Source organism: Ambystoma mexicanum, chromosome 2p, assembly GCF_040938575.1.
Source record: "Ambystoma mexicanum isolate Mex_15411 chromosome 2p, UKY_AmexF1_1, whole genome shotgun sequence".
Taxonomy (NCBI): Eukaryota; Metazoa; Chordata; class Amphibia; order Caudata; family Ambystomatidae; genus Ambystoma; species Ambystoma mexicanum.
Genome location: NC_090923.1, coordinates 1,082,120,306 through 1,082,134,039, shown reverse-complemented (window position 1 = coordinate 1,082,134,039; position 13,734 = coordinate 1,082,120,306).

Genomic DNA, 13,734 nt, shown 5'->3' with positions numbered 1-13,734 from the left:
CCTGCCCTGACCTATGGGGGGCTGTTGCCTGAGGTCAGGCCTAAGACAACTGCAAGCTCGTGGTGGTCTCTGGAACCTGCATACCATCCTTTGTTGAGGGATTTGGCAATAATGAAACTTTGAAATCCAGCTGGGAGAGATAGGGATGAAATGGAGTTTCATCAGGAGAGTGTCATCACTAATACATAACCCACCACCTGTCATTGTTCTACAAGCCTAGAGCGGCATACCTTGAAATAGACCATAACGTCCCTCAACCATTGGAACTTCCAGGAACTGCGAGTAACTTTGGGGCCGATTCATGGAATAAATGTGTGCCGAAAATAATGGCGGAAGCAGGCGCAAGCGTGAAAAAACTGGCGCACAAGCACGCGTACGATTCATGGACGTCCCTGCACGTGTTTTCCTCGGGATGGGCGCCAAACCTGTGCGTGGCGCACACAGGGCACACGTCATTGCAACATCCCAAACGTTGTGTGCAACGCGCACAGGGAAAGCGCACAACGTCCGCGCACACACCAAAAAGGGGGCGGGACACGGGGCGTATCACGCAGAATGGGGAACAACGCATGAAAAAGAAGGCGTAACAGGGGAAGTACTGCAGGGAAATACACGGAATGCCCACACGCACGCAAACAACGCGTATTAATAGATTTGAATACGGGAAACCCACGCACGGCAAAAGACGTGCATAGGCGTCAACACGTCCGCCACATGAAGGCAGGCGGAAGCGTCCCTGCGCACAGTATAAAAGTGCACGCAAACAACAAACACGTATATACAGCTACGATGAATGCCCCATTTGTCGCAGCACTGATCATGGGACACCGCAGGAGGAGGAGAATAGCCAGGGCCCGCATTTCTTTTCCCCGGACCAGCCATCTATGGCAGGTATAGGTTTTCACCTCGTATCATCCTAGACTTCGTCAGGGAGTGGAAAGATGACCTTACATCACCCACCCTGTGCTCCCAAGCATTGAGCCCCTTGGAGAAGGTGCTCAATGTCCTGCATTTTTTAGCCACTGGGTCATTTCAGCGGACAACTGCCATAGTGGGGGGTTCTCAGAGGCCACGCAGTCACGCTGCCTACACCAGGTTTTGGCAATCATCACTGCATGCCCCTCAGTCCGCAGGCACATATACATGCCCAGAGCACGCGCAGAAAGGCAGGCCGTGGTCCAGGACTTTTACAGGGTGGCACACTTCCCCAAAGTGCTCGGTGCCATAGATTGCACCCATGTGGCCCTACGTCCACCTAGGGCCACCGAGCACATCTATCGACCCGCATTCCATCAACGTGCAGGTTGTATGCAATGCTAAAGGAATCATCATCTCTGTTTATGCAAACTACCCTGGCTCCAGCCATGACAGTTTCATATACAGAATGTCCCCCCTGAGCCGGGCCCGGGAAGCTGGGCAGCATGGTGACACATGGCTCCTAGGTGAGTACAAATGCCTGTGCACATGCATGCATGTCAAACACAGACAAATACAGAAACCCTAATAATCACAACTATTATCACCTCCCCAGGGGACAGTGCCTACGCTCTGAGCAACCACATGATGACGCCAATCCGGAACCCCACCACCCCACCCCAGGTAAGATACAATGATGCCCATATTGCAACCAGGGGCATAGTGGAGAGCACATTCGGAGTGCTCAAGTCACGCTTCCGCTCCCTTGACCGCTCTGGTGGCCAGCTACTATATGCACCCCCATTAGTGTGCAAGATCATTGTGGCAGCATGTGTCCTGCACAATGTTGCAACGCAGCGGGAGGTACCGGTGGACATGGCGGTGCCCCCACACCCCCAACCACAGGCACAGGCGCTGCCCATGGGAGGGGACAGGGCACGTGGCGAGGCAGCCCGGACCCAGCTTGTGGCCACATACTTCACCTAAACTCCCACCCCTGCGGAGTGCACACAGGCCTGGCACATACCAGGTGACAATCGATGATGACAAAGAGACAGTCAACTGTCACAACCTTACCACCCTGAGAATGTTGCCATGTAAGTGCTACATTGTGTGCATCTCTAGCTACTTAACCATAACCAATCCTGTGTGACCAAACGAAACACACGCAAGGTGTGTATCACACAGCCCTGCAAAACAGGCCATCACAATCCCTGGTATGTCACCCAAACCCTCCCAAACCACACCACCCTTGTCTGCCACACCATGACATGGCATGCAATAGCAAAAGGCCAACACATGACCAATAAGATACAAAGTGACATGTCATAAATGAAAACTGCCATGGGACAATGATGCCTGACATGGAATCAGATGAAATGACTGACCAACAACCGCCCACACAAACAAAGTCAGACACAAATGGTTTCCAACAGTCGTAGCATGAACACAACACTGAATGCCCGTTCACATGCACATTGTGCATGGCAAAATCCCGACTCCCGAACCTGTGTGCTGTGTGTGTCTCCTGCAACACACTGCTCAGCACACAGCACTTTGAGCAGCCATTGTGTTGCAGATACACCTTGAGCATCACATGAAAAAGACTAATCAAATCTACAACCAAATGACGCATGTACAGGTACCCAAATGGTAATACATCATGTGCTGCATGGACACAGCGGGCCTGAAAATGCAATCTGTGTGCACCTGTGGCCATGGAAGGGTGGTTGTACGTGTGGTGGATCATTGTGCAACCTCATTAGGGACATGCACTCAATATATCCATGTGAAATCAAGTGACCCTCAGTGTCCTGTACACATCACATGGGAACATTGGCCATGTGAACACCCCACCATGTCAAACCACACCAATGCCCTGACACCTGAAAAGTAAAGACAACACAGGAACAGGCATTGACCAGCACAACACATCATGTACATAGTACCCCACAATCACAATGTCAGAGTGCCCAAAAAAATGTAGGCCAAGCCAACTGTCCAACAACAAAAGGCCCTCCCTTACACATCACCTTGACCGTCTGAACAACTGTCTCTGGAGCATGTAGCCTTCTTCCTTCAAGTCTACCTGGCTACAGGATCACCCTACCCCTTGGTCTCCATGTTCCAGCTTGCGTGTAAATAGGGTCCAGCCCACTCAGAGGCCACCTTGACTGGTAAAAATACCAAATCGCAGATAACTCCAAGTAGCCAAACCCACAAACCAGGGAAAAGCCTGTAGGCACCAAAAAACCCTGGAAGAGTCTCCAGTCGATGACTTGAAGTAGCAGGAAATGTCAAAGCACATGTACAAGCACAATGATAGAACAACCAAGGTAGCACAGTTGAACAATGGTCCAACAAGATGGGTACCATTTATGGTACATAACATACAATGATAATGCAACAACTGATGGGTAGTGTCACAGCTCTGGTGTCCAGGTGCAGGAGTGGCACGAACCGACCACCCCCTCCATGGTCTGGGTGCCTGCAAGGTCAAACTTACACAGGCCTCTGAGACCCCGGTGGGGAAGGAGGGTCAGGGATATGTTGCATGGACAGGCATTGGTAATCAGGATAACCGGAAAGAGGGGCAGGAGAGTGGATGCCGATTTGCAAGGGAAAGTAGGCAAAATACAACTATTCACAAAAACACATACTCAATTAGAGAAAACATGTTCATCATGCACATTGTACCAAATTAGTCAAATGCAAGCCAAAGAGAGACTTATCTCTGGGGTGAGTGCTGGCCTCCTGCCTGCGCACTCTCAGGTCCGGTAACAGGAGCCCTTCAATGCTGCAAAGAGAGCGTGAGTTACTAATCTGAATGTGTGTTTACAACACACACTCACAACCGCATCCATGCCCCAAAGTAAGTGACTTCTCCACAAACAAACGCCCCTGTCTGCTGCTTTGTACCCATACGTTATCTTGGCCCACCAATGGTTCATACACTGTCAATGCAGTAAGGCAGGCGCATGTGGCCGTGCTGGAAATGGAAGACCAATGGGTCAAGAATCACACATGATACAATGGTCCTTGGGTCAGCTGCTAGACGTGTATAGCAAGGTGCAACTTCAGTACAAGTTGTGTTCTGGCTGCCGCATATTTCAATAGGTAGTGCACCTGTCAATTTGCACATGCAAATGACATGCACTGCTCCCGAGTCTGCGCCTCGCTGGGTGTCCCTGTGCGCTGTATCAGTATCTGGCTAGGAATGCTACTACCCTAATAACTATGCTTCAATGGAGCAGGGGGTACTCGAGGATATGTTTGATGGCCTCTGCGTGTGCCCCTGACAACTTGTAAAGCCACTTGCCATATGGCCCTCAAAGCATGGCAGCTGTACTGTGTGCTTCTCCTACAATGCCTGGCAAAGCTCCCCAGCACTGGTGCTACTTAGCATCCATGCACCCATGTGCAAGTGGCCTGGTGGAAGGTTGGCTGCGGTGTGGGCACTTGTGCTGTTCACCTTGGCTGGAGCTCCAGGAAACACGTCTGCTTCTGTCGGACGTCTGAGCACAAGGCCTGTACTTCTGCTTGCACTCTGTCACATGAATGCACAATAGACAAACAATATTTAACTATATTAACAAATTAAACTAACAATGAACAACCTACATAACCTAATTAAAATACCTATAAAATAGTCAATATTAACTAATTAAACTAAAAGCAAAAATCAAAAATGGCCACATACGACCCGGGGGGGAGGAACCCAGAGGGGGGGAGGTACAGGGCGCACCTCAACACCCACATGCGATGATGTTGAGACAAAAAAAAATACCTCCATTGGCTCAACGCCTGCACACCACGACCTGTGTGGAAGATAATTTGTCGTGCGAGTCTGCCTCATCCTGTAAAGGAGGACGTGGCACAGGAGCCTGACCATGCCTAGGTGCAGCTTGCCCCGAATCGGCAGCAAGTCTGCCGGACGGGTGAGCCTGGTTCTGTGCGGCAATGACACGCAGGTCTGCATGCAGAACCTCCCATGATACACGTGCTTCCTCTTGCAAGGTAACACGTGTAACACAGAGTTCTTCCAGCGTGGTCTGGCTGGACAACTGATGCATCTCCCGGTAAGCACGTAGCTCAGCCGAGATGGTACGCTCAAGCTGCTCAAACCTCTCCTCTGACCGCACCCTCTGAGACGTCAAGAGGGCACCCAGAGTGGATCTGAGGGACTGATACTCAGCCCTCAGGGCCTCCATGTGTGCCTCTGCGTGAGCAGCAATTGCTTCACGCAGAGAAAACATTTCAATCTGGCGTGCCCTGTCTGAGGCCTCCATGCCCAGCCTGAGCGAGCGGGCCGTGGACTGAGCCGCCTGCCGCTGGAGAAGCACCTGCCTAGCAGGGGGGAGCACGGATTGGGCCACACGTTCCATGCTCACAGCGATGTTATCAAGTGCTGCCCCCTGACGTTCTGAATTGGCAGTCATGTCCTGCTCCCACTCAGTATACCTCGGTGGCACGCAGCTACCACGTTGCTGGGCTTCACACCTGCGGGACCCAAGGACCGGCCATCCTCGTTGGGTTCGCACCGCCTGTGGCTGCACGACTACATGCCCTCGTCTACGTGATGCCCCAGGCACATCAGCGACTGGTGTGTAGGGTGACCCTGCATCCCGATCCACCACAAGCGGAGGTCCCACCACTGTCTGGGCCTTCAGTGCAGGTGTCGCGGACAGAGGAGTGTCCACATCAGAATCACTCACCCATGACGTATGGACCTGATGCACATCCAACTCGACATGGCTGTCAGAGTGGTCATCTGGGCTGGACTCATTGCCAGCCAAAGACAAGATGGTCTGAAGCACACGTGGGTTCTCGTGGTCTACCACCCCACAACCCCCATTTGTGCCGGGTTGTGGTTGTGATAACAACCCTGTGCCTGGCATGACAACACCATCCTCTGGCTCCATTGTGTCATCACCTGAAAAGTGGAGAGAAAAAAACATTAGTACACGTGTTAGGAGCACATGACACACATACACATGGATATCACACAGACAGCCAACACATGAAGCAGACATGTCACACACAAAAGAGAACCTGCCATGCATGCCTGGTCAATTTGACATTGCATCACTGAGTAGGCATGTAGAACGGTGTTACTTGGCTCAGAAGGGGGTTGAAGCAGTGCAGAACATGTGTACGTTACTCACTATCTACATGAACAAGTACTTCATGATGTATATCAAAAATCGTGAAGCCAGTGGAAGGGCTAGTTCAGGCATCACGTGCAATGTGCATGCAATGGGTTGCATGGCTACAAGCAAAGCCCCCCTCCCCTCAGTGAAAATGCAGGGATGCCTTGCATGGTAGCAAAAGGCTGACCAGAGACCTGTATATTGGCAGATAGTGTTGACTAGCATCAATGGCATCATCTGAGTCAACTGACAACACAGCAGATGATGATGGGACAGTAAGCAGGACACATGACGAACCCTCAGTAGTACACCCAAGTGTGCCAAAGCCACTACACCAGTTGGACAGAGTCAGTGGGCCTGAAACTGGGGGGGGACTGTGCCCCACACAGACTGTGACACCCTAAACATGTGTGTGATGCAGGACAGGGCCAGAGTGGGCATGGGATGGCTGAAGAAATCCCATGAAATGTTGCTCATACAAGACACGTACTACAATGATCATCCAGGCAAGGACACATTGGGGCATGCATGGAATGCACATAGAGCATGAATGGGCACTCATGTCCCTGCGGAGCATCTGCCATCTGCACAGTCCAAGTGATACGCCCTGCATGAAGGGCAGAGGATGTACCCCACTGAATGTGTCTGGCAGGTTGGCTGGTGGAAGTTAGCATGTACACAGGAGGCTTGAACAGGCCATTGCAGTATGCCAAAATGATGCACAACAGTGCAATGGTTTAATTGGGGTTCAGGGGGTGTGGAGAGGCAAGGGGGCAAGCCTACGTGGAGTACCCACATGCAGGCAGAGGACACATGCACGTCAGTCATGCAATGACATAGTCCCAGTGCTGAGAGGAAAACTACCCCTGGCTACATGCAGAAGGGCCAGAGAGCAGGAACATGGCCGGAGGGGCATCTGGGTGACTAGCATGTGAGTAGAGTGCAAGTGTGGTGATGAGAAAAGTCCCCATCTGCTCTGCATGTCCACCATCCTGCAGTAGTGGCAGTCAAGCACAACACATCACACAGGTAAACCACACATGGGCTGGACATACACGCAACAACACTCACTGGACTGGGCATCAAAGTCATGCAGCTCTCCCACTCCTTCGACCAATTCTGGTGCTATGAACTCCACAATGAGTGCCTCTTGCGGAGTGAGGTCATCCTCCTCAGGTGGTGGCCCACTGCCAGTCACCAGAGTCATACTGTAATTAGAGGCACACTTGGCCTTAGTGCTGTGTTTGAGGTCATCCCAACGCTTCTTGCACTTGGCAGCTGTGCGCACCTCATGGCCGAATGCACTCACATTATCCGCCACATGCTTCCAGTGGGTATTCCGATGGGCAGCCGTAGTATGACAATTCAGCCCCACTAGCATGTCACGTCTGTGGGCCTGCACATAGTCCACAAGGGAGTCCAGTTCCTGCTTGCAGAAAGGCTTCTTCCTTGACGTGCAGGAGGCCGCGCCTGTGTCTGGGTTCCCAGCCTGTGCTGCAGATGCAAACTTCCTCCTCTTGGATAGTGGTGCGGACCCTGGCTGGCGAATGCCGCCCTGATCAGTATGGCCAGTGGGACCGGTGGATTGAACCAAGGGAGTGGCAGGTTGAAGGACGAGCGAAGGCCTGACTTGCGTCAGTGGCTGCTGGGTGCCCTGGAATGGACCCTGCGCAGCAACATCTGCTGTGCTAGGGTCATTGACCGCGACTGTCCTGGTTGGTAGACTCACAACCGGGGTGTTGTTGGCTGCATCTGCCCCTGCACTTGCCAACACCCGGCTGGTCGGGGCAGCAGATGACATTGCTGCCCCAGGGACACGTGTCTCGGTCAGGGCAGCCCTGCGTGCATCTACGTTGTGCCTCCTGACCTCCTGGAAATCTTCCAGGGACTCTTCAAGTGCCAACGCAGCCTGCGCTGGCAGACCCTGAGCCTAGGTGGTGGTGTACAGAGCTGCACCTGCAGCTACAACTACCCTTGGGCCCATGACAGTCGATGAAATGGACTGCCGGGTCACACGGGTGCCAGTGCCAGATGCAAGAACTGCATCTCCCGGAGCCGCAGGGGGTAGTGGCTTGACTGCACCAACACGTGGCACATTTTCGCCCGAGCTGCCGCACCCCTGCCTCTTCCCCCTCTGCAGCCACCCTGGACACCCTGGAGTCCCCCTACTCCCTGGTCACCCCGGCCACGTCCCTGACCATGCCCGCCATGACAAGTGCACCCAGCTGAGGCGCCCCTCACCTTTGGTGGCCTCCCAACCATGGCACACATGGAGTAGTGCCGGCACAGATGGAGAAGTGCCAATGGGAGGTGTACACCACAATTGTCCTGGGCAATTAGGGTGAAGGGGGTGGGATACAAGATGTTATAAGCACCCCTGCACCTGCAAAGCTGTATGTGACCCCGGTGATGAAGTGACAGGTCACGCAACACTCAGACACCCCAAAAACTGCAGTAAAACCGTGCACGCACCCCCTGTAGCCCACATGTGTGGAATTAACCTCCTGCAGTACGCGGTGGCACCCAGGGACACGAAAAACACATACGCGTGGGACACACAGGCTACTATGACCTCGAAAACGGGTACGCGATACACAGGGGCACCCGCAGTGGGAAAAATAGCGTGCGCAACTCACCGTCACACTAGCGTGGTAATGAAAAACACACGTAGCCAATACCCCCGCCAAAAGAAGAGATACGTCCTTGATCCGCTGTAAATAGTGATGATGCGCGAAACAACACGAAGTAGCAACACACACGTTGGTCTCCACAAAAGGCACGTACAGTGAACTGCCGGGACCCGCTCACCTTTAACCCTACTGAGGGAAACGCCCACGCGCGTCACGTCACTTACTCGCTTAGGCCCTTTCCTCGGATTACACGCATTAACACACGGACGTGCTGTTTTTTCACATGTTGAATCACTATGCACCCGTCACGAGGGTAACGCCTGCACACGTAATGTCACAGACGCGCTTACGCGCTAAGGGCCTTTCCTCGAATTACACGCTGACGTGCACTTTTTTCACATGCCAAATCACTCCGTATCAAGTTGGCCACGCAACAACACACGGAAGACCATGCTCCTGCCCTGAAGGCCATTTCCCTGACCCCCAGAGCCCCGAGCACGCTCCCACCTGCCATCTGCCGCTGCCTGCCTGCCTGCAAAACACCTGCCCTGCTCTTTGGTGCCTGCACGTCTGCAGGGGTCCAGTTCCTGTGACCACCCCTGCTGGAACAGAAGACTCTCGACTGGGATACCATCACTCCACAGCCCTGCCCCAGGATCCAGTTGCCCACCCACACCTGCCTCGGGGGTTGCCATGTCGGACACAACACCATCTGGCACCAGTGGCAACCCCCCAGCAGGGAGGCAGAGGGCTACCAGCTTCAGTGCCAATGAAGTTGGTATCCTGGTGGAGCAAGTCTTGGGGCAGTATGATGCTCTCTTTGGAAGCTCGCGCGCCGACTATGAAGGACGGAAGAGGATCTGGATGGACATCGTGGCTGCCATCAACGTGGAGGAGGTGGCAGCCCGCGACATCAAACAAGTCTGGAAGTGCTGGGAGGACTTCAGGTCCAGGACCCTCAACAAGGCCCGCCGCCTCTTGAAGGCAACGGATGCTGAGGGGTGCCGGGTCAGCCTAACCAACAACAAAATGAGGGTCCTGGAACGTATACACCCAGTGCTCCACATCCAGGTCCTTGAGAGGCAGACCCGTCTGGAGTTGAGCGGTAAGTGTACATGTGTACTGATTGGACGCTGTGCATGTTGAGGTGTGGCAGGAGTGTGCAGGTTGCACATATGTCTTTGTAGGGACATGTATGGATATGTATGTACAGGGACGTGAGCCTGCCACATGTGAGTCCTCTCATGTGTGAGACACATCGATGGTGTATGGGTTGGAAAGCATGCTGGCCAAATGCAGGTGTGGGTGCACACATGTTTGAATTTCTGTGTATGTACTGTGGCATGGTTGTGGTGTCACACATGAATGCTGGTTCCACCTGCATGTATCTGCACAATGTACATGGTTATGTGTGTGCATATGACAAGCGTGCAACTGAGATACACCATGGATGCATGTGACACATGTAGGAGGCTGATTGCAAGATGTGACATGGATGGCGATGTAATCACTGCGACAGGTGGTGGAGATGTACAGATGCATGTATGTCTGGTGGCGTGTGTGCATGTGTTCTGCACTCCCTGTGTTGCATGTGACGTCAGGCTCACCTTCGACTACTCATGCTATTGTTTGTGTATGGATGGTGCTGGCTGGTGCAACATTCCTGTTGTTTTGCTCTTGTGTGTTGGGGTGTGTGATGCCATGTCTGATGTTTGCGACTGCCACACATCTGCAACTGTCATGTGTGTATCAGACCATTGTACATTGCCCTGATGCCTGTGTTCTGTCTCTCCCTGTCTGCAGCGTCAACTGATGAAGAGGGCGGAGACAGTGCTGTGGAGCACAGCGGCAGGGATCCCACCGCCAGCCGGAGATGCAAGGCCCAGCTCCCATCCCAGGTTGACATCTCTTCGGGGAGTGAGGAGTCTGGTGCCGCGTCCACGGCCGCAGCTGCCGGGGGTAGGTCCAAGAGGCAAAGTTCGGAGGTGGACTCCTCGGCAGCAGAAGGGTCAGCTGAGACTCCACAGAGGCCTACGGAGGAAGATGGCACGGAGTCATCCAGGTTGGTCGGGGGTTTGGATGAGGAGGAGGGTGTGGAAGTCACACGCACGGGGCCTGGAGGGGGGATTCCACTGGTGCCAGTGGTGCAGTCCAGGGGCATGGACAGGAGGCAGCATAGGCCGCCGCAGAGGTGCCTGTGTGTAATCCTGTCCCCGATCCTGTGACTGCATCATCCGGCGCCAGCAGGGATGCCTTCGTCCAGATCCATTTTCAGGGAGGGGATAGCCGCACAACAACTGGCCTTCCTCTCCCTGCGGATGTGGAAATCCGGGACCGTGTTTAGCCTGTCCTGGCTGGGGTGGCGTTGTGTGTTCGTGACATTCGGGGTGACGTGCAGGGTTCTTGTGACGACAATGCATGTCATTTTGAATGCCTCGAAGACCGCGTCCACCGGCTAGGAAGGATCACCCGTGCTGGGTTCCTCCGTGTGCTGGAGCTTCTACCAACCCCCTCCTCACTGAACCCGCTATGCGCAGTTCGTCCTCCGTGCCATCTTCCTGCCCAAGTGTCACCCGGGCACCCTATGGAGCTGGCCCTGACCCAGCAGCCAGGCAGGTGGAGGACACATCCCTGCCACAGTCGGGAGTCGGAGGTCCAGCAGGGGTGGCCACCACAACAACTGGACCCCTACAGGAGGAGGACGTGCAGGCATCACAAAGCAGGGGACATGCACGGCACAAGCAGGCTCAAGGTGGGAGCGATGATGGCTCAGGGACATCAACATCAGAGGGGCAGGCATCGGCCATACGGCAGGAGGACACTGGATTGGGAGTGTCTTCCGTGTGGCAGCGTTTGGGCCATGCCATAGATGCGGAGCGGCGGCGGGTGGGACCTCGGGGCCTGTAAACAAGTGCGCCTCCAGGACATTGAACAGGAGTTCGATGATGCCCTGGCCCGGGACATCAACAAGTGAGCCGTTGGACTTGCCCGCCGCCATTGTATATAGTTCAATAGTGTTAAGTTTCCTTTTTTTTCTTTATTTTGGGGCGCATGGACTATGCCCCACATTTTTGTGTATAGTTATTTATTAGGTAGGGTTTTTGGTAGGTTTCATTTATATCATTGGGCTCATGGACCCTGGATTTTCCTCATTTCTTTCACTTTGGATTTGCTTTGTTGGACGGAGACTTTGGACACATTTTCATTTGGATTTTTTTGGATTGTGATTTCATATTTTTTCTCATTTTGGAACATGAAGAATTTTATTTCTTATTTCCATTATTGTGTGTTTTCATTTGATTCACAGCGTTTTGTGTTGAATACATTTTTGTTTCATACTTCAATGTGTGGTATTCTCTCATTGGTTTCAAGCATGTCACGATGTGGGTTTTCACATTCAGTTGCACCCATTGTGTGCGTGTGTGTGACGGACATGTGTTAATGTATATACATGCCATTTGGGTTGTTTCATGTGATGGGCATTTCAATGTGGGTTGTATGTAATACTTGGTTGTTTCTTTGGCCAGGCGTGGCGTGCGGTGGGATTTGGGTGGCCATGAGGGCCATGATTGTGGATCATGATGACGTGTTGGGGGGGACATGAGTCGGGGCCTGCTGGCAGGTGCCTGTCACTGCTGGGTGGGTGGGTGGCTGAGTGGGTGGGGGGACATGAGTCGGGCCTGCTGCCAGGTGCCTGTCACTGCTGGGTGGGTGAGTGGGGACATGAGTCGGGACCTGCTGACAGGTGCCTGTCACTGCTGGGTGGGTGGGGGTGAAGGGGGACATGAGTCGGGGCCTGCTGCCAGGTGCCTGTCACTGCTGGGTGGGTGAGTGGGGACATGAGTCGGGGCCTGCTGGCAGGTGCCTGTCACTGCTGGATGGGTGGGGGTGCAGGGGGACATGAGTCGGGGCCTGGTGCCAGGTGCCTGTCACTGCTGGGTGGGTGAGTGGGGACAAGAGTCGGGCCTGCTGACAGGTGCCTGTCACTGCTGGGTGGGTGGGGGTGCAGGGGGACATGAGTCGGGGCCTGCTGCCAGGTGTCTGTCACTGCTGGGTGGGTGAGTGGAGACATGAGTTGGGGCCTGCTGGCAGGTGCCTGTCACTGCTGGGTTGGTGGGGGTGCTGGGGGACATGAGTCGGGGCCTGCTGCCAGGTGCCTGTAACTGCTGGGTGGGTGAGTGGGGACATGAGTCGGGGCCTGCTGGCAGGTGTCTGTAACTGCTGGGTGGGTGGGGGTGCAGGGGGACATGAGTCGGGGCCTGCTACCAGGTGCCTGTCACTGCTGGGTGGGTGAGTGGGGACATGAGTCAGGGCCTGCTGGCAGGTGCCTGTCACTGCTGGGGGGGTGAGTGGGGACATGAGTCGGGGCCTGCTGGCAGGTGCCTGTCACTGCTGGGTGGGTGAGTGGGGATATGAGTCGGGGCCTGCCCCGCAGACAGCCCATCCACCCTCCCCATACCCTGCAGGCAGCCCATCCACCCTCCCCATTCTCCGCAGGCAGCCCATCCACCCTGGGCATGCTCCGCAGGAAGCCCTTCACCCCTGGCCATGCCCTGCAGTATGCCCTTCACCCCTGGGCATGCCCCGCAGGTAGCCCATCCACCCTGGCCATGCCCCGCAGGAAGCACTTCACCCTTGGGCATGCCCCGCAGGCAGCCCACTCCACAGGGGGGACTTTTCCCACGGTGTACATGCGATTTCGCTGGCGCGAGCAGGGTACGCGCATTATGGTGTGTGTGCCGGGAGTTTTACACGCTATTGGCCTAGCGCGAGCGGGGTACGTCTATTCTGGGGCGTGTGCGGGAGTTTTACATGCGATTGGCCTAGTGCGAGTGGGGCACGTGTATTCTGGGGTGTGCGTGGGGAGTTTTACACGATATTGGCCTAGCGCGAGCGGGGTACGTGTATTCTGGGGCGTGCGCGGGGAGTTTTACACGCTATTGGCCTAGTGCGAGTGGGGTATGTGTATTCAGGGGCGTGCATGGGGAGTTTTACACGCTATTGGCCTTGCGCGAGCGGGGTACGTGTATTCTGGGGCG